The sequence below is a fragment of the Vulpes lagopus genome, chromosome X, assembly GCF_018345385.1.
Source record: "Vulpes lagopus strain Blue_001 chromosome X, ASM1834538v1, whole genome shotgun sequence".
NCBI lineage: Eukaryota > Metazoa > Chordata > Mammalia > Carnivora > Canidae > Vulpes > Vulpes lagopus.
Genome location: NC_054848.1, coordinates 48,394,648 through 48,417,376, shown reverse-complemented (window position 1 = coordinate 48,417,376; position 22,729 = coordinate 48,394,648). Strand labels below are relative to the sequence as shown.

The window sequence follows — 22,729 nt, the reverse complement described above, 5'->3', positions numbered from 1 at the left end:
TGGACATCCTGTCTTCTTCCTGACCATAGAGGGAAAGTTCTCAGCTTTTCCCCATTGAGAATGATACTAGCTGTGGATTTTTCACATATGGACTTCATGATTTTGAGGTATTTTCCTTCTATGCCCAGTGTTTTGGTGGTTATTATTTTTTTTCTAATCAAGAATGGATGTTGTACTTTGTCAAGTGCTTTTTCTGCATTCACTGAGAGGATCACATGGTTTTTCGTCCTTTTATTAATATGGTGTATCACATTGATTGGTTTGTGAATGTTTAGGCCACCTGGCAATCCAGGAATAAATCCTAGTTGATCATCACAAATGATTCTTTTAATGAACTGTTGGATTCTATCAGCTGGTATCATGTAGAGAATCTTTGCATTCTTGTTCACCGGGGATATTAGCCTGCATTTCTCTTTTTAACGGGTTCTGTGTCTGTCTTTTGTAACAAGGTAATGCTGGCCTCATAGAATGAGTTTGGAAGTTTTCCCTCCATTTATATTTTTTGAAATAGTTTGAGAAGAATAGGTATTAACTCTTCTGTATGTATGTATGTATGTATGTATGTATGTATGTATGTATTTTGATCATCTGGTTTTTATTTCCAGGCAATCTTGTTACTTCTCATTATATCTCACAATTTGCATGGATAGGGAAAGAATAGTAGAAAATGTGGACATCTCGTCTCCCACCTTAGGAGCATGGAGAGTGGTAAGGATAGCCAGCTGCAATGAACAAAAAGTGGCAAGGCAACAAGGCACTGTATGCCTGGGGTTGGATTATGGCCAACAGCCCTTTTGGCCCGAGTTCACCTCATCAACATAAGGTCTCCATGGAATGAGCATGATTGCCTACATGGCCAGAAAACCCATCAATCCCACTCAAGGGGCAGATGATGAAAGGGGCTGCACTCTTCCCTCCCAAGTATCTCAGACTGAATTCGGGCTGGACAGGCCCGCAGAAGGTAGCATGAGAGAAAGTAAAAATTTGACACCTGTCTGTCACATTGTAGAAGGAGACCTCACCAGAATCATAGTCCAAGAAAATCCCCACCCACTGGAGAGGGGTCCACTGGGGGAGGGAAGTCCCTGGGGAGGTTAAGAGCCCAGTATTCTTTCCCATACCACAAAGACACTGTCCAGAATCCATTCTGGGTGGACAAAATTACTCTACCTTTTCTGCACACTGAGTTTTCACATACATCAAGGTCTGCTTGGCCTTATCTCTCATCTCTACCTCCCAATGGTGTCTCCCAGCGACGATCTTGCAGCACCAAAGACGCAGGGAAACAGATTTAACAGTTCTGGGTTGTTGGTTAGGTCCTGCTAGAAGTAACTATGCCAAAGGTACATGCTGCAGGAAAGGATTCAGGTGGGGTAGGCCGTGTCTGGGTCTAGAGTCATACCTACTGAGTATGATTGAGCCTCTCTCAATTTTTGAATTTTCCCCATATTGGCTGAATTTTTCCTGTGAACTGCTTCAGATTTTCAGGCAAGAAGAAACGGTTTGGGGTGAAAATGTGGCTTTTTTTCCTTCTTGCAGATCTAGAAGTGTGATCAAAGGATCAGGGATCCTGATTGTTTCACGTATGTTCAATGTGTCCCTGATGTTCTGCAGGAGCTCCCTGGTAGGCTGCTGCTGCTTCTCTTCCAGCTGGGTGATCAGGCTACTCGGGTGGGAGGCATTGCAGGAGATCTGGTGTTGACACCATTGATGCTGTCGTAGGTAGCTAAATCTAGCTCCTCAAGGTGGCCCAGGAGATGATACTCATGATCCTTTTTAAGGAGTGAGAGAGCTGCTCAAACTTCCAGATGATCTTCTCCCTCTCCATCTGGTTCAGGCTCAAGATTTCAGCTCGTGTCTGCTCCCCCTGTGCCCAGCACCTCTTTCTTTAAGTCTTTCAGTCTTTCCAGGTGGTCCAGCTGGTTCTGGATTTGCTCCTTGAAGTCCTCCACTGCCTTCTTGAGCGGCAGCATGCTATGGCCAATGTGCTTGCAGAAGCAGCCACACACCACACAGATGGGCACATGGTCCGCCTCACAATACACCTTCAGGGACTTGTGGTGCTTCTCCCACACCCCCATCTCGGCCAGGGCCCCCAATGACCACAAGGTGCACATCTGTTTCACTAGCTGTGTTATGTTGGCCGGGTGCCAACTGGGTCTCATGTGCTGCTGCAGGAAGATCTCCTGGCGCTGTGGGCATCACCTGTCGGTCTCCATCTCGCCCTAGCAATGGGTGAGGCATGCACAACAGTTGTTGCACCTGCAGTCGAGCCTCATGGGGTTGGCAAAGTACTGCAGACACATTGGGCAGGTGGACTTCTGCACACCCTCCTGATGGCCCCTTCCTGGCAGCCTTGCAAGTTGGGCAGGCAGAGGGCTGCACCTCTGCCTGGATCTCAAATGCATGCACTGGCCCCAACTGTTGCCGGCCATCCCTGTGCAAGTGCCCTGCTGAGTGAGCATGAATTCTTGTCTCCCAGCAGAGTCCTGTGACTGCACCAGGGGGCTGCCAAGGTGGGCTTCCTGTGGGACTGGGACAGTCATTGTTCGGATCCCTTTAACTCTCCTTTAAATGTTTGGTAGAGGGACATCTGGGTGGCTCAGTTGTTGGGCGTCTGCCTTCGGCTCAGGGTGTGGTTCCAGAATCCTGGGATTGAGCCTCACATTGGGCTCCCCCGCGGGAAGCCTGCTTCTCCCACTGCCTATGTCTCTGCCTCTCTCTCTTTGTCTCTCAGGAATAAATAAATAAAATATTTAAAACAAAAATAAATGTTTGGTAGAATTCAGCTGTGATCATCTGGCCGTGCTTTTGTCTCTTGGTTGATGTTTGATTACTGTTTCTATCTATCTATCATCTATCCATTTATTAATTTTTGCTTGTTCTGGATCTGTTCAAGTTTTCTTCCTGTTTTAGTTCTGCTAGTTTAGAAGATTCTAGGAATGCATCCATTTCTTGAGATTCCCCAATTTGTTGCCATTTAATTTTTCATAATATTCTCTTATCATTGTTTGTATTTCTGTGGTATTGGTTGTGATTCCTCCTCTCTCACTCATGATTTTATTTATTTGGATTATTTTTTTATATGTGACTTTTTTGAAAGTTTTATTTATTTATTCATAAGAGATACAGAAAGAGAGGCAGAGACATAGGCAGAGGGAGAAGCAGGCTCCCTGCTAGTAGCCTCATGTGGGACTCGATCCCGGAACCCTGGGATCATGCCCTGGGCCGAAGGCAGATGCTCAACCATTGAGCCATCCTGGCTTCCTTATTTAGATTTTCCCTCGTTTGATGAATCTGGCTAGGAGTTTATCAATTTTTTTAGTACTTTTCAAAATCCACCTCCTGGCCTCATGGATCTGCTTTACTGCGTGTGTCTGTGTGTGTGTGTTTCTCTATCATGTATTTCTTCTCTAATCTTTATTATTTCCTTTCTTCTGCTGACTTTAGGTTTCATTTGCTGTTCCTTCCCTATCTCCTTTAGGTATCAGTTTATGTTTTTATTTGAGATTTTTCTTGCTTCCTGAGGTAGGCCTTTATTGCTATATAGTTGCCTCTTAAGGCTGCCTTTACTGCATCACAAAGGTTTCTAAGCATTGTGTTTTCATTTTCACTTGTTTTCATGTATTTTTATTTATTTATTTAATTTCCTTATTGATCCTTTCATGCTTTAGTAGATTGCTTTTTAGTCTCCATCTATCTGTGGTCTTTCCAATAATTTTCTTGTGATGGAATTCAAGTTCATAGTATTGTGATGAGAAAATACGCATGGTATGATCTCAATATTTTTGTACTTGTTGAGGACTGATATGTAACCTGATACATGATCTATTCTGGAGAATGTCCTATGCGCAATCAAAAAGAATGTGTATTCTGCTGCTATGTGATGGGATGTTCTGACTACATATATTAAGTTCATCTGGTCCAGTGCGTCATTCAAAGCCATTATTTCCTTATTGGTTTTCTGCTTAGATGACCTGCCCATTGTTGTAAGTGGGATGTTAAAGTCCCCTACTTTTATTGTATTATTATCAATGACTTTATGTTTCTTATTATTTGTTTTATTCACTTGAGTATTCCCAAGTTTGCAGCATAAATATTTGCAATTGTTAGATCTTCTTGTTGAATGGACCCCTTTATTATGATGTAGTGTCCTTCTGCATCTCTTCTTATGCTTTTGGCTTAAAATCTAGTTTCTCTGATATTCCCCATTGTTACTTGGTCTTTCTTTTGACAACCATTTGCATGGTAAGTATTTCTCCATCTCTAGTTTTCAGTGTACTGGTGATTTTAGGTCTGAAATGATTCCCTTGTAGGCAGCATATAAATGGGTCTTGTGTTTCTTTTTTTTTTTTTCATCCATTCTGACACACTATGTCTTTTGATTGAATTATTTTGTCCATTTTCATTCAGCATAATTATGGCTCGATATGAATGTACTGCCATTTAATACTTTTTTGGTCATCGTTTCTGGAGATATTCTATGTTCCTTTTCTAGTCTTTGTCATTTTTGGTCTTTCCTTCCCACTCGAAGAGTCCTCTTTAATATTTCTTGCAGGGTTGGTTTAGTGGTCACAAATGCCTTTAGTGTTTGTTTGCCTGGGAAACTCTTTATCTCTCCTTCAATTCTGAATGATAGTCCTACTGGATATTCTTGGGTGCATATTTTTTTTTTTCTATTCAGCCTGTTGATCATATCATGCCACTTCTTTCTGCCCTGCCATGTTTCCATGGAAAGATCTGCTGTTAGATTATTTGTCTTCCCTTGTAAGTTAAGGACTTGGTTTTTTGTCTTGCTGTGTTTAAGATTTTTGCTTTATCTCTATAGTTTACAAAATTTAACTGTGTTATGTCTTGATGTTGATCTGCTTTTGTTGATTTTGATGTGAATTTTCTGTGGCTCCTGTATTTGGAAGTCTGTTTCCTTCCTCGGATTACGGAAGTTTTCACCTCTAATTTCCTCAAATAAATCTCCTGCCCTCTCTTCTTCTGGGACTCTTATGAATATTATTATGCTGTATGGAATCACTGAGTTCCCTATGTCTACATTTGTGAGCCAATGTTTTTCTTTCTGTTTCTTTTTCAGCTTCATTATTATTTTCCATTATTGTATCTTCTATATCACTTATTCGTTCCTCTGCTTCTTCCATCCTACGTTCATTACATCCAGTCACTTTGAATCTTGGTTTTTGCATTTTCATTTTGGCCTGGGTAGTTTTGTTCTTTTATCTCTGCAGTAAGGGAGTCCCTGTAGTCTTCTATGCTTTTCTCAGGCTCAGCTAGTATCTTTATGATTGTTGCTTTAAATTCTAGATGAAACATACTACTTATAACTGTTTCTATTAGATCTGTGGATGTGACCTTTCCTTGCTCTTTCTTTTGGTATGAATTCCTTTGTCTTGACATTTTGTCTAGGTCTTCATTTTCTTCTTTGTGTTAGAAAAGTCTATTAGGTCTTCTGCCCTTGAAAGTACTAGTCTTATGAAGAAGATGTTACATAGTGACCAGGGCTTAGAGCTTTAGAGATTATCTCTGGGTGTGCTGTGTGTGTTCTGTGTTTTTTTTTTTTTCCCTACTCTATCTTTTAGGCCATTTGTCTGCAGAGACTCTCCTTTCCTTCTCTGGACATTGTTTGGTCCCTATTCTGAATGTGGTGAGCTTTAAGTAAGTGTACTCTGGTATGCTTGTGGAATGAGACCTGACAGCACCTCCAGCAGAACTGAGACCCTGCATGTCTCTGTTTGGTCAACATGTATTGGGCAGGTGTCTCTGCTGGAGGAAGGATCTGCTGCACTGGGACTGATGCAAGGTTGACTGAGAGGGGCAGTCCCACAAGAGTGTTTAGGGGGTGATGCCTGATGCATGCACATTAGGCATTAGGCAATCAGTGTCCACGCTTTGCTGCTTCCTGTAGGTGACTCCACGTTTATGCTGATCAGTGGGCAATAGAAATGATTCTAGCCATCTCCTTTGTTTCCATAGATGTGTTTCTGTGAATGCTGCCTTTCAAGGATGCATTCTAAGTAGCGCAAATTACGTCCTTCTGTGTGATCCAAGTATTCTTCATATCACTGTTTCCATGCTCTCTGCCCCAAGGTTGTGTGACTGCCTTCTCTCCAGGTGCAGTGTGCATAGGCCCTATCTCAGCCAAGCCACTGACCTTTAAACCTCCAGGCTTTAAGTCCTGCTGGTTGTATGAACTCATGAAATTCAGCCTCTCTCTCAATTTGCAAGCCAATGGCTTTGGGGAAACCTTCTCCTTGTGTATTCCCCTGTGTTTTCCTTTCTCTCTTGCCATGGCTCCCTCCATTTCACTGTACCTGAAATCTGTTTCTCTACTAATCCATGTGTCCACATTTCCTACCTTAGTCAGTATGGCCTCTAGTCTCCCTTCACTTGTGGAGTTCTTTCAGTGTTCATGTTGATTCCTGGGTTATTTAGGGTTTTATAGTTTTCTATTTGTGTTCTTGGGTCCAGGTGAGCATAAGGCCCTTCTATTCCACCACCATCTTCTTCTTTTACTTTTACTCTATATTTTTGAGTTGTTTTGTTGTTCTCCTGGGTAAATACAACTAATATCTTAATTTATAACACTATAGGTTAATACCAACTTAATTTCAGTAGATATGAAAGCTTTCCTCCTATATTGCTTCATCACCTTATGTTGTTATTGTCACAAATTTCATCTTTATACAATCTGTACCCACTAGTGTAGATTTTAAATTATTGTTTTATTCGTAGGTTTTTCTTCCTCAGGCTGTCGTTTATTTCCCTTAATCTATCCTCATGGTCTTTTAATTGTTTTTCTCTTTTTTCCTCAGTTTCCTTCCTTGCCATCAGCTTGTCTTCTATGTCACTCACTCTTTCTTCTACCTCATTAACCGTCATCATTAGGACCTCCAGTTTGGATTGCATCTCACTTAATTGATTTTTATTTTCAGCCTGATTAGGTCTGAATTCTGCAGTCATGAAGTCTCTTGAATCCTTATGCTTTTTTCCAGAGCCACCAGTAGCTTTATAATTGTACTTCTGAATTGGCTCTCTGACATCGAATTGTAATCCAAATTGTGTACCTCCTTGGCAGAGAGTACTGTTTCTGATTATTTCTTTAGTGGTGCATTCTTCTTTCTAGTCATTTTGCTCAGTGCAGAATTGGTAAAAAGCGAGTTTTACTAGAAAAAGGAAAAAATAAAAAGAAAGAAAAAAAAAGGTGTGTCGTCCTCTGGTTTTATATACTGTCAATCCTTCAAGTTCCAGTGGAGCTTTCCAGTGCTGCTCAGTCAATAACTTGCTCTTTCCCTGTCCTTCCAGCTGGTCTTCTGGGGTGAGGCCTGCTGTGCTGATTCTCAGTTGTGTGCATGGCTCAGTTGGAGCTGCTTTGCCCCCTGCCAGTTGCAGGGCTCAGCGGGAGCTGTTTATCCTGTGAGGCCCCTCTTCCCTGGTGGTCTCTCTCTGTCCTTGGCTCAAGGTGACACCAGGGGGAACAACACTGGTGGCTGCCAGCTCCCTAGCTCTGGAGTCTGCTCCCACAGTAACTAACACAGTCTGTCAGTCCACACTGGCCTGGATACTCCGGGGCCAGGGGTGCTGCTCTGCATAGCTTGGGGGTGCCCAGTGGCAGCAGAGTACTCACTGTCCTGTGCCCTCCCCACCTCCGCCCAACCCCGGAGGGAGCACAGGATCCTGGGCTGTGTCTGCTTGGTGCCCTGGAATCTGGGGCCTGTGTTGCTGGAAGCACGATCACAGGGTGTGGTTCCTGAAGGCAGCAGGGCGCAGCCCCCTCCGCCCTTAGCCACTGCCTGAGCTTCTCCTGAGACCCCACCGGGCTCATGCCCCAGCCCTTTACCGAGATCGGCCCACAGTCTGTGGTGCGCTCTTCCCCAGGTTGCACTTCCTTTCTTAGTGACTCCGGGAGACTGGAGGTTTCACTGCCCCTCCTGTGGTTCTGCCCGAGTTCCCTGCTAAGCTCCTTTCCATGTGGGAAGAATCCGCTGGGGATTTGTAAATTTCCTACTTCTCCTGGACTGGGTTTTCCTGTCCCGGGAGGCTTTTACTCTGGTTCTTAGCCTGGATCCTTGCAGAAGGCCCCTCCCCCAGTTGATTTTTTTATTCCCCCCAACCCCCCTGCCTTCCTACCTTGTTTCAAGTGCAAACTCCTCTCTGCAGCATTCCAGCCTTTCTCTCTTTAAATCTCAGGTTAAGGGGATCCCTGGGTGGCTCGGTGGTTCAGTTCCTGCCTTTGGCCCAGGGCGTGATTCTGGGGTCCCAGGATCAAGTCCCCTGTCGGACTCCCAGCATGGGGCCTGCTTCTCCCTCTGACTCTCTCTCTCTCTATCTATCATGAATAAATAGATAAAATGTTTTTTTTTTAAAAAATATAATATATCTCAGGTTGGAGGGGAGGGGCAAGATGGCGGAGGAGTAGGGTCTCCAGGTCACCTGTCCTCAGCAAATTACCTAGAAAACCATCCAATCATCCTGAAAACCTACGAATTCGGCCTGAGATTTAAAGAGAGACCAGCTGGAACGCTACAGTGAGAAGAGTTCGCGCTTCTATCAAGGTAGGAAGACGGGGAAAAAGAAATAAAGGAACAAAAGGCCTCCAAGGGGGAGGGGCCCCGCGAGGAGCCGGGCTGAGGCCGGGGCGAGTGTCCCCAGGACAGGAGAGCCCCGTCCCGCAGGAGCAGGAGCTGCACCGACCTTCCCCGCGGAAAGGGGCTCCCCGGGAATTGGAGCAGGATCCCCAGAAAGGTGGGGATGCCCTCGGGCTCCCTGGGACAGTAACAGAGGAACCGCGCCCCGGAGAGTGCGCCGAGCTCCTAAGGGCTGCAGCGCTCGGCGGGACCCGGAGCAGCTCGGAGGGGCTCGGGCGGCGGCTCCGCGGAGGGGGCTGCGGGGCCCCGGGAACAGCTCAGCAGCGGCGGCTCGGGCGGAGGAAGAAGCTCCGCGCGGAGGGGGCTGCGCGGCTCCGGGAACAGCTCGGAGGGGCTCGGGCGGCGGCTCCGCGGAGGGGGCTGCGCGGCTCCGGGAACAGCTCGGAGAGGCTCAGGCGGCGGCTCCGCGGAGGGGGCTGCACCGCCGGGAGCGCGAATCCAACAGCGCAGGCCCCGGAGCACAGGGCGCCGGGACACAGCCCAGGATCCGGCCTCCCCCGGGACAGGCAGAGGCCGGGAGGGCCCAGGACAGCAAGGACGCTCCTGCCTGGAACTGAGCAGATCAGTGGCCCCGCCCCGGAGCCCCCAGGCCCTGCAGAAGGAGAGCCCCGGAGCTACTGCGGGGGCTGGATCCAGGGTCCCAGAGCTGCCCCCGCCACTGTGGCTTCCTCCCGGAGCCTCACGGGGTCAACAACCCCCACCGAGCCCTGCACCAGGCAGGGGCAGAGCAGCTCCCCCAAGTGCCAACACCTGAGAATCAGCACAGCAGGCCCCTCCCCCAGAAGACCAGCGAGACGGACCAGTTCCAAGGGAAATCAAGGGACTTAAAGTACACAGAATCGGAAGATACTCCCCCAGGGTTTTTTTTGTTTTTTGTTTTTTTGTTTTTGTTTTTGTTTTTTTTTTTTTTTGTTTTGTTTTGTGCTTTTTTTTCTCTCTTTCTTCTTGATTTCTGATTGCTTCCCCCACCCCCCCTTTTTTCTTTTTTCTCCTTTCTTTCTTTTTCTTTCTTTTTCTCCTCTTTTTCCCCTATTTTTTTCTTCTTTCTCTTTTTTCTTTTTCTCTTTTCTTTCCTTCTCTCTCTTTTTCTCCTTTTCCCAATACAACTTGTTTTTGGCCACTCTGCACTGAGCAAAATGACTAGAAGGAAAACCCCTCAAAAAAAAGAATCAGAAACAGCCCACTCTCCCACAGAGTTACAAAATATGGATTACAATTCAATGTCAGAAAGCCAATTCAGAAGCACTATTTTACAGCTACTGGTGGCTCTAGAAAAAACCATAAAGGACTCAAGAGACTTCATGACTGCAGAATTTAGATCTAATCAGGCAGAAATTAAAAATCAATTGAATGAGATGCAATCCAAACTAGAAGTCCTAACGACGAGGCTTGACGAGGTGGAAGAACGAGTGAGTGACATAGAAGACAAGTTGATGGCAAAGAGGGAAACTGAGGAAAAAAGAGACAGGCAATTAAAAGACCATGAAGATAGATTAAGGGAAATAAATGATAGCCTGAGGAAGAAAAACCTACGTTTAATTGGGGTTCCCGAGGGCGCGGAAAGGGACAGAGGGCCAGAATATGTATTTGAACAAATCCTAGCTGAAAACTTTCCGAATCTGGGAAGGGAAACAGGCATTCAGATCCAGGAAATAGAGAGATCCCCCCCTAAAATCAACAAAAACCGTTCAACACCTCGACATTTAATAGTGAAGCTTGCAAATTCCAAAGATAAGGAGAAGATCCTTAAAGCAGCAAGAGAAAAAAAGTCCCTGACTTTTATGGGGAGGAATATTAGGGTAACAGCAGACCTCTCCACAGAGACCTGGCAGGCCAGAAAGGGCTGGCAGGATATATTCAGGGTCCTAAATGAAAAGAACATGCAACCAAGAATACTTTACCCCGCAAGGCTTTCATTCAAAATGGAAGGAGAGATAAAGAGCTTCCAAGACAGGCAGCAACTGAAGAATATGTAACCTCCAAACCAGCTCTGCAAGAAATTTTAAGGGGGACTCTTAAAATTCCCCTTTAAGAAGAAGTTCAGTGGAACAATCCACAAAAACAAGGACTGAATAGATATGATGACACTAAACTCATATCTATCAATAGTAACTCTGAATGTGAACGGGCTTAATGACCCCATCAAAAGGCGCAGGGTTTCAGACTGGATAAAAAAGCAGGACCCATCTATTTGCTGTCTACAAGAGACTCATTTTAGACAGAAGGACACCTACAACCTGAAAATAAAAGGTTGGAGAACCATTTACCATTCAAATGGTCCTCAAAAGAAAGCAGGGGTTGCCATCCTTATATCAGATAAATTAAAATTTACCCCGAAGACTATAGTGAGAGATGAAGAGGGACACTATCTCATACTCAAAGGATCTATCCAACAAGAGGACTTAACACTCCTCAATATATATGCCCCGAATGTGGGAGCTGCCAAATATTTAAACCAATTAATAACCAAACTCAAGAAATACCTTGATAATAATACACTTATACTTGGTGACTTCAATCTAGCTCTTTCTACCCTGGATAGGTCTTCTAAGCACAATATCTCCAAAGAAACGAGAGCTTTAAATGATACACTGGACCAGATGGATTTCACAGATATCTACAGAACTTTACATCCAAACTCAACTGAATACACATTCTTCTCAAGTGCACATGGAACTTTCTCCAGAATAGACCACATACTGGGTCACAAATCGGGTCTGAACCGATACCAAAAGATCGGGATAGTCCCCTGTATATTCTCAGACCATAATGCCTTGAAATTAGAACTTAATCACAACAAGAAATATGGGAGGACCACAAACACGTGGAGGTTAAGGACCATCCTGCTAAAAGATGAAAAGGTCAACCAGGAAATTAAGGAAGAATTAAAAAGATTCATGGAAACTAATGAGAATGAAGATACAACCGTTCAAAATCTTTGGGATGCAGCAAAAGCAGTCCTGAGGGGGAAATACATCGCAATACAAGCATACATTCAAAAACTCGAAAGATCTCAAATTCAAAAGCTCACCTTACACATAAAGGAACTAGAGAAAAAGCAACAAATAGACCCCACCCCCAGCAGAAGAGGAGAGTTAATTAAAATTCGAGCAGAACTCAATGATATCGAGACCAAAAGAACTGTGGAACAGATCAACAGAACCAGGAGTTGGTTCTTTGAAAGAATTAATAAGATAGATAAACCATTAGCCAACCTTATTAAAAAGAAGAGAGAGAAGACTCAAATTAATAAAATCATGAATGAGAAAGGGGACATCACTACCAACACCAAGGAAATACAAACGATTTTAAAAACATATTATGAACAGCTGTATGCCAATAAATTAGGAAATCTAGAAGAAATGGACGCATTCCTGGAAAGCCACAAACTGCCAAACCTGGAGCAGGAAGAAATAGAAAACCTGAACAGGCCAATAACCAGGGAGGAAATTGAAGCAGTCATCAAAAACCTCCCAAGACACAAGAGTCCAGGGCCAGATGGCTTCCCAGGGGAATTCTATCAAACGTTTAAAGAAGAAATCATACCTATTCTACTAAAGCTGTTTGGAAAGATAGAAAGAGATGGAGTACTTCCAAATTCGTTCTATGAGGCCAGCATCACCTTAATTCCGAAACCAGACAAAGACCCCACCAAAAAGGAGAATTACAGACCAATATCCCTGATGAACATGGATGCAAAAATTCTCAACAAGATACTAGCCAATAGGATCCAACAACACATTAAGAAAATTATTCACCATGACCAAGTAGGATTTATCCCTGGGACACAAGGCTGGTTCAACACTCGTAAAACCATCAATGTGATTCATCATATCAGCAAGAGAAAAACCAAGAACCATATGATACTCTCATTAGATGCAGAGAAAGCATTTGACAAAATACAGCATCCATTCCTGATCAAAACCCTTCAGAGTGTTGGGATAGAGGGAACTTTCCTCGACATCTTAAAAGCCATCTACGAAAAGCCCACAGCAAATATCATTCTCAATGGGGAAGCACTGGGAGCCTTTCCCCTAAGATCAGGAACAAGACAGGGATGTCCACTCTCACCACTGCTGTTCAACATAGTTCTGGAAGTCCTCGCCTCAGCAATCAGACAACAAAAAGACATTAAAGGCATTCAAATTGGCAAAGAAGAAGTCAAACTCTCCCTCTTCGCCGATGACATGATACTCTACATAGAAAACCCAAAAGCCTCCACCCCCAGATTGCTAGAACTCATACAGCAATTTGGTAGCGTGGCAGGATACAAAATCAATGCCCAGAAATCAATGGCATTTCTATACACTAACAATGAGAATGAAGAAAGAGAAATTAAGGAGTCAATCCCATTTACAATTGCACCCAAAAGCATAAGATACCTAGGAATAAACCTAACCAAAGAGGTAAAAGATCTATACCCTAAAAACTATAGAACACTTCTGAAAGAAATTGAGGAAGACACAAAGAGATGGAAAAATATTCCATGCTCATGGATTGGCAGAATTAATATTGTAAAAATGTCAATGTTACCCAGGGCAATTTATACGTTTAATGCAATCCCTATCAAAATACCATGGACTTTCTTCAGAGAGTTAGAACAAATTATTTTAAGATTTGTGTGGAATCAGAAAAGACCCCGAATAGCCAGGGGAATTTTAAAAAAGAAAACCTTAGCTGGGGGCATCACAATGCCAGATTTCAGGTTGTATTACAAAGCTGTGGTCATCAAGACAGTGTGGTACTGGCACAAAAACAGACACATAGATCAATGGAACAGAATAGAGAACCCAGAAGTGGACCCTGAAATGTACGGCCATCTAATATTCGATAAAGGAGGAAAGACTATCCATTGGAAGAAAGACAGTCTCTTCAATAAATGGTGCTGGGAAAATTGGACATCCACATGCAGAAGAATGAAACTGGACCACTCTCTTTCACCATACACAAAGATAAACTCAAAATGGATGAGAGATCTAAATGTGAGACAAGATTCCATCAAAATCCTAGAGGAGAACACAGGCAACACCCTTTTTGAACTTGGCCACAGTAACTTCTTGCAAGATACATCCACGAAGGCAAAAGAAACAAAAGCAAAAATGAACTATTGGGACTTCATCAAGATAAGAAGCTTTTGCACAGCAAAGGATACAGTCAACAAAACTAAAAGACAACCTACAGAATGGGAGAAGATATTTGCAAATGACATATCAGATAAAGGGCTAGTTTCCAAAATCTATAAAGAACTTATTAAACTCAACACCAAAGAAACAAACAATCCAATCATGAAATGGGCAAAAGACATGAAGAGAAATCTCACAGAGGAAGACATGGACATGGCCAACATGCACATGAGAAAATGCTCTGCATCACTTGCCATCAGGGAAATACAAATCAAAACCACAATGAGATACCACCTCACACCAGTGAGAATGGGGAAAATTAACAAGGCAGGAAACAACAAATGTTGGAGAGGATGCGGAGAAAGGGGAACCCTCTTACACTGTTGGTGGGAATGTGAACTGGTGCAGCCACTCTGGAAAACTGTGTGGAGGTTCCTCAAAGAGTTAAAAATAGACCTGCCCTACGACCCAGCAATTGCACTGTTGGGGATTTACCCCAAAGATTCAGATGCAATGAAACGTCGGGACACCTGCACCCCGATGTTTCTATCAGCAATGGCCACAATAGCCAAACTGTGGAAGGAGCCTCGGTGTCCATCGAAAGATGAATGGATAAAGAAGATGTGGTTTATGTATACAATGGAATATTACTCAGCAATTAGAAACGACAAATACCCACCATTTGCTTCAACGTGGATGGAACTGGAGGGTATTATGCTGAGTGAAATAAGTCAATCGGAGAAGGACAAACAGTGTATGTTCTCATTCATTTGGGGAATATGAATAATAGTGAAAGGGAATATAAAGGAAGGGAAAAGAAATGTTGGGAAATATCAGGAAGGGAGACAGAACATAAAGACTCCTAACTCGGGGAAACGAACTAGGGGTGGTGGAAGGGGAGGAGGGCGGGTGTTGGAGGGGAATGGGTGACGGGCACTGAGGTGGACACTTGACGGGATGAGCACTGGGTGTTTTTCTGTATGTTGGTAAATTAAACACCAATAAAAGTTAATTAAAAAAAAATATCTCAGGTTGAATTCGTAGGTTTTCAGGATGATTTGAAAGTTATCTAGGTAAGTTGGTGGGGACAGGTGACTTGGGGACCCTACTCCTCCGCCATATTGACCCTCCCCCCAATGACTCGTTTTTGTATCAGACTTAAAATTTTCAGTACTTTTCCCCCTTTCCCACATTAACTACAATATTTTACCAGCTCCTCATTTTTAATTTTTTTTTCCTTTTTGACTTTCATATGTCTACAATTACATGTCTTAGATATATTTTTTACTTCTGGATTCTTTTCAACATATTCAAGATATATGACATACGGGTTTTTGTGGGGGTTTTTGTTGTTGTTGTTGTTGTTGTTGTTGTTTCAGCCGTGTTTTGTTTTACAGTGTTGGAAGTTAGTACCTTCCAAAACACCACCAACATACTCCCAGTACCAAGTGGAAAACCATGTTGGTTCATTCTGTGACATTATATTCTCTCTTCCTTCCCATTCTGCCCCCCTTCTTTTATCTTGTTTGTGTTTTGGTGGTCAATATTAGGGCTTTTTATAAGTATTGTTGGTTTATATAAATTTGGGAGAGAGCATCTTCAAACATACAGAACAAAATACACTCAGAACCAAGAGGATAACCCTTTAGGACCCCTCAGGTCGACTATAATCTCTCTCCACTACAACTTCACCACCACCATGCCCCCCCTTTTATTTCTCTTTTTCCTTTTGTCTTTACTTTCATTTTTTTGTTCTTTTTCTTTTTTCTTCTTCTTTGTTTTTGTCTTTTTGTTTTTACTAGTGTGTTTTAAATTTTTTTTTCACTTTAGTGGACTTTTTATTTTGTTCATTTCTTCTTTTTCTTTTAGTTTCTGGTCTCTGACCTCTTCAAAACCATGCAGTGTTGTTTATTTTTTTTATTTTTATTTTTTTTTTTTTACTTAGGTTGTGGTTGATATTTTTTACTCTGCCAGCTCATACAGCCACACTGCACAGGAAAAAATGATTAGAAGGAAGAATTCGCCACAAAAGAAAGAACCAGAAACAGTACTCTCAGCCACAGAGTTTCGATTTCAATATGATGTCAGAAATTCAATTCAGAAGTACAATTATACAGCTACTGGTGGCTCTGGAAAAAGGCATAAAACACTCTAGAGACTTTATCCCTGCATAATTGAGATCTAATCAGGCCAAAATTAACAAACAGATTAAATGAGATGCAATCCAAACTGGATGTGCCAACTGCTAGAGGTTAATGAGGTGGAAGAGACAGTGAGTAACAAATAAGACAAGTTGATGGTAAGGAAGGAAGCTGTGGGAAAAAGGAGAAAAACAATTAAAAGGCCATGAGGAAAGATTACGGGAAATAAATGATAGCTTGACAAGGAAAAATTTACAAATAATTGGGATTCCAGAGTAAGCTAAGAGGGAGAGGGGACCACAAAGTATATTTGAACAAATCATAGCTGAGACTGCAACAAATCTGGGGAAGGAAACAGGAATTCAGATCCAAAAGTTAGAGAGGACCCCCCAAAGATCAATAAAAGCCATTCAACACCTTCATGTTTAATAGTGAGACTTGCAAATTTCAGAGATAAAGGGATAATTCTTAAAGCAGCTAGAGACAAGAGATTCTAAATGTATGTGGGGGAGAAATATTAGATTAACAGCAGAGCTCTCAGAGACCTGGCAGGCAGAAAGGGCTGGCAGGATATTTTCAGGGTCCTAAATGAGAAGAACATGCAGCCAAGAATACTTGATCCAGCAAGGCTCCCATTCAGAATAGGAGAGATAAAGAGCTTCCAAGATAGGCAGGCACTGAAAGAATATGTGACCACCAAATTGGCTCTGAAAGAATTATTAAGGGGGACCCTGTAAAAGAAAGAGGGAGCATAAAGAAACAATCCACAAAACAGGGACTGAATAGGTATTACAATGACACTAAATTCATATCTTTCAATAGTTAATCTGAACATGAATAGGTTAAATGATCCCATCAAAAGACACGGGGTATCAGAATGCATAAAAAAGCTAGACCCATCTATATGCTATCTATAAGAGACTCATTTTAGACCTAAGGATACTTCCAGCCTGAAAATGAAATGTTGGAGAATAATTTACCATTCAAATGTTCATCGAAAGAACGCTGGGGTAGCAATCCTCATATCAGATGAATTAGAGTTTATACCAAAGACTGTAATGGGAGATGAAGTGGTAACTATATCATATTAAAGAGTCTATCCAACAGGAAGACCTAACAATCATGAATATTTATGCCCCTAATGTGGGATCTGCCAAGTATATCAATCAATTAATAACCAAAGTAATGACATACTTAGATAATAATATTCTAATAGTAGGGGAATTCAACAAGGCATGTTCATCAAAAGACAGAACTTTAAAGCAGAATATGTCGAAAGAAACAAGGGCCTTAAATGGTACACTGAACCAAATAGATTTCAGAGATACATATAGAACTTTCTATTGGATGCAACCGAATACACATTCTTCTCATGTGGACATGGACTTTCTCCAGAATTGACCATGTACTTACTAGGTCACAAATCAGGTCTCAACTGATATCAAAGATTGGGATTATGACCTGCGTATTATCATACCACTGTGCTTTGAAACTAGAACTCAATAACCAGAAGAAACTTCAAGAGATTAATGGGTCAACCAGAAAGTGAGAGAACTAAAAAGATTCATGAAAACTAATGAAAATGAAGATATAACCATTCAAAATCTTTGGGATATAGCAATAGCAGTCCTAAGAGGGAATACATCACAATACAAGCATCCCTCAAAAAATTGGAAAAAACTCAAATACACAAACTAACCTCGAACGTAAAGCAATTGGAGAAAGAAAAGCAGGTAAAGCCTACACCTAGCAGAAGAAGAGGGATAATAAAGATTCGAGCAGAACTTAATTAAATAGAGATTAGAAACAGATGAACAAAACTAGGAGGTGGTTCTTTGAATGAATTTATAAGATAAACAAACCCAAGCCAGCCTTATTAAAAAGAAAAAAGACTCAAATTAATAAAATCATGAAGGAAAGAGGAGAAATAGCAACCAATACCAAGGAAATACAAGGTATTTTTTTTTTTAATTTTTTATCTATGACAGTCACACAGAGAGAGAGAGAGAGAGAGAGGCAGAGACACAGGCAGAGGGAGAAGCAGGCTCCATGCACCGGGAGCCCGACGTGGGATTCGATCCCGGGTCTCCAGGATCGCGCCCTGGGCCAAAGGCAGGCGCCAAACCACTGCGCCACCCAGGGATCCCAATACAAGGTATTTTAAAGACATATTACAAGCAGCTCTATGCCAACAAATTAGGCAATCTAGAAGAAATGGATGCATTTCTGCAAAACCACAAACTACCAAAACTGGAACAGGAAGAAATAGAAAACCTGAACAGGCCGATAACCAGGAAGGAAATTGAAGCAGTCATCAATTCTGCCCAAGACACAAAAGTCCAGGGCCAGATGGCTTCCCAGTGGAATTCTACCAAATATTAAAAGATGAAATAATACCTATTTTACTAAAGCTGTATTGAAGGATAGAAAGGGATGGAATAGTTCCAAACTTGTTTTATGAGGCCAGCATTATCATGATTCCAAAACCAAAGACCCCACCAAAAAGGAGAATTATAGACCAATTTCCCTGATGAACATGGATGCAAAAATTTTCACCAAGATAGTAGCCAATAGGATCCAACAGTACATACAGAAGATTATTCACCATGACCAAGTGGGATTTATCCCAGGGATGCAAGGGTGGTTCAACACTCATAAAACAATCAGTGTGATAGATCACATCAAGACAAAAACAAGAACCATATGATCCTCGCAATAGATGAAGATAAAACATTTGACAAAATACAGTATACATTCTGGATTATAACTCTTCAGGGGGATCCCTGGGTGGCTCAGCGGTTTGGCGCCTGCCTTTGGCCCAGGGTGCGATCCTGGAGTCCCGGGATCGAGTCCCACGTCGGGCTTCCGGCATGGAGCCTGCTTCTCCCTCCTCCTGTGTCTCTGCCTCTCTCTCTCTATGTCTATCATAAATACATAAATAAATCCTAAAAAAAACCCTCTTCAGATTGTAGGGATAGAGGGAACATTTCATAAATATCATAAAAACCATTTATGAAAGGCCCACAGGGAATATTCTCAGTGGGGAAATCTGAAAATCTTTCCTCTAAGACCAGGAAAATGACAGGGATGTCAACTCTCACCACTATTATTTATCATAGTACTAGAAGTCCTAGTCTCAGCAATCAGACAATAAAAAGAAATAAAAGGCATTCAAATTGGTAAAGAGGAAGTGAAACTCTCCCTCTTTTCAGATAACTTGGTACTGAATATAGAAAACCCCAAAGTCTCCATCTCATAATTGCTCAGACTCATACAGCAATTCAGCAATGTGGCAGGATACAAAATCAATGCCCAGAGATCAGTGGCATTTCTATACACTAACATTGAGACTGAAGAAATGGAAGTTAAGAAATAAATCCCATTTACAGTTGCACATAAAAGCAAAAGATACCTAGAAATAAACCTAACCCAAGAGATAAAGGATCTATGTTCTAAAAACTACAAAATACTTATCAAGCGAATTGAAAGAAACAAAGAGATGGAAAAATATTACATGTTTGGGACTAGAAGACTAAATATTGTGAAAATGTCTATCCTAACCAGTGTAATTCACACGTTTAATGCAATCCCTGCCTAAATACTATGGACTTTCTTCACAGAGTTGGAACAAATAATGTTAAGATTGTATGGAATTAGAAAAGACCCCGAATACCCAGGGGAATATTGAAAAAAAAAAAAAAAGGAATGCTGGGGCTGTCACAATGCTGGATTTCAAGCTGTATTACAAAGCTGTGATCATCAAGACAGTATGGTACTGGCATAAAAACAGAGAAACAGAGCAATGGAACAGAATAGAGACTCCAGAAATGGACTCTCAACTCTATGGTCAACCAGTGTTCGACAAAGCAGGATACAATATCCACTGGAAAAAGGATAGTATCTTTAATAAATGGTGTTAGGAAAATTGGACAGCATGTGCAGAAGAATGAAACTAGACTATATAAAGATAAACTCAAGATTATTGAAAGATCTAAATGTGACACAAGAATCCATCAAAATCCTAGAGGAGAACACAGGCAACAACCTTTTTGAACTTGGGCACTGTAACTTCTTGGAAGATACATCTATGAAGGCAAGGGAAATAAAAGCAAAAATGAGCTATTGGGACTTAATCAAGATAAAAAGCTCTGCACAGCAAAAGAAAGAGTCAACAAAACTCAAAGACAACCTACAGAATGGGAGAAGATATTTGCAATGTACATATCAGATAAAGGGCTAGTATCCAAAAATCTATAAAGAATTTATTAATCTCAACACCAAAGAAATGAAAAATCTAATCATGAAGTGGGAAGAAGACATAAACAGAAATTTCACCAAAGAAAACATACACATGGCCAACAAGCACATGATAAAAATACTCTGCATTGCTTGTCATCAGGGAAACACAAGTCAAAATCACAATGAGATACCACCTAAAACCAGTTAGAATGGTGAAAATTAACAAGATTAGGAACAACAAACGTTGGAGAGGATGTGAGAAGGGGATCCCTTTTGCACTGTTGGGAATGCAAACTGGTATAGCCACTGTGGAAAACAGTGTGGAGGTTCCTCAAAAAGTTAAAAACAGAGGTACCCTATAACCCAGCGATTGCACTACTGGGTATTTACCCCAAATATACAGATGTAGTGAAACGCCAGACCACCTGCACCCCAATGTTCACCATAGCAATGTCCACAATAGCCAAACTGTAGAAGGAATCACATCTTTTAACAGATGAATGGATAAAGAAGATGTGGTATATACAGTGGAATATTACTCAGCCATCAGAAAGTACAAATACCCACCATTTGCTTTGATGTGGATGGACCTGGAGGGCATTATGCTGAGTGAAGTAAGTCAATTGGAGGACAATCATCATATGGTTTCACACATACAGAGATTATAAGAATTAATGAAAGGGATTTTTAAGGAAAGAAGGGGAACTCACTGGGAAAAATTAGAGAGGGAGACAAACTATGAGAGACTCATAATTCTCAGAAATGAACAAAGGGTTGCAGAAGGGGAGGTGTTCTGGGGATTGGGGATATGGGTGATGGGCACTGAGGAGGGCACTTGATGGGATGAGCACTGAGTGTTTTTTTTATAATAAATTTATTTTTTATTGGTGTTCAATTTGCCAACATACAGAATAACACCCAGGAGCACTGAGTGGTATACTATATGTTGGCAAGTCAAATTTCAATGAAAACAATTAAAAATAAAAATTTGGAAACAAAAAAAAAAGAAAAAAGCATTGGTCAAACCAGAGAGATCCTTAATGAAATGATAAGATACCTAAAATCTAGTCAGGCTTAAATAAAAAAGTGGTACATGGATACAAACCTAGCTGAATGAAGTGACCACAAGGATGGAAGAATCAGAGGAAGGAATAAATGGTATAGAAGATACCATAATGGAAAATAATCACGAAGGTAAAAAGAAGCAGAAAGGAAAGTCTTGGATCATAAATGTAGACATAGGGAACTCAGTGACTCCATACAGCATAATAATATTCCTAACAGTCCCAAAAGAAGAAGATAGGGAAAAGTGAGCAATAGATTTATCTGAGGAAATTATAGCTGAAGACGACCTGAATCAGGGGAAGGAAACAGACTTCCAATCCAGGAGGCTCAAAGAACTGTCATCAAAATGAACAAAAGCTGACAAACAACAAGATTTATCATAATAAAATTTGCAAAATACAGATTTAAGGGTGAAAACCTAAATTCATCATGATAAAAGAAATCTTTAATTTACAAGGGAAGAAAAATAAGTTTAGCAGCAGAACAATCCACAGAAACTTAGCAAAAAAATGGTTATGATATATTGAATGTATTGAATTGGAAAAATATGCAGCCAAGAAATATTAAAGGGCACACTTTTAGCAAGGAAAAAAGACCAAACACAACAAAGACTAGAAAGGAGCAGAGAAAATCTCCAGAAACAACAAATTTACAGATAATACAATGGTACTAATTTCATATATAGATCAATAATCACTCTGAATATAAATGGACTAAATGCTCCAATCTAAAGACACACGGTATCAGCATGGATAAAATATAAGACCCATTTATATACTGTCTACAGAAGATTCACTTTAGACCTAAAGATACCTGTAGATTGAAATGAGGGGATGGAGAACCATGTGTCATGTTAATGGACCTCAAAAGATACCCTTAGCCGCCACACTTACATCAGACAAACTGGATTTTAAACCAAGAACTGTAACAAGAGATGACGAAGGCCACTATATTATAATTAAGGGGCCTATCCAACAAGAAGATGTAACAGTCATAAATATTTATGCCCCCACATGGGACAAAATAATAATAAGTGATCTAAACACTCCCATGTACAACAATGGCCAATCATCTAAGCCGAAAATCAACAAGGAAGCAATGTTTTTGAATTATAGACTGAACCAGATGGACTTAACAGTTATATTCAGAACATTTCATCCTTAAGTAGCAGAATACACATCCTTTTAGAGTACATGGAACATCCTCCAGAAGAGATCACATACTGGGTCACAAATCAGCCTTCAACAAGTGCAATAAGACTGAGATTTTCAGACCACAAATCAATTAAACCTGAAGTTAACCACAAGAGAAAATTTAGAAAGACCTCAAATACATGGAGTTTAAATAACATCCTTCCACAGAATGAATGAGCTAACTGGGAAATTAAAGAAGAAATAATAAATGACATGTTACCAAATAAAAAGGAAAACATGATAGTCCAGAACCTTTGGGATGCAGCAAAGATGATAAAAAGAGGGAAGAATAAAGCAATATAAGCCTGCTTCAA

The 22,729-nt window shown here is 41.4% G+C and overlaps 1 pseudogene; it reads right to left on the bottom strand.

The window, feature by feature from the left end:
• Positions 1-813: 813 nt before the first annotated feature.
• LOC121482529 lies at positions 814-15,237 on the bottom strand (annotated as a pseudogene).
• Between the last annotated feature and the right edge of the window lie 7,492 nt (positions 15,238-22,729).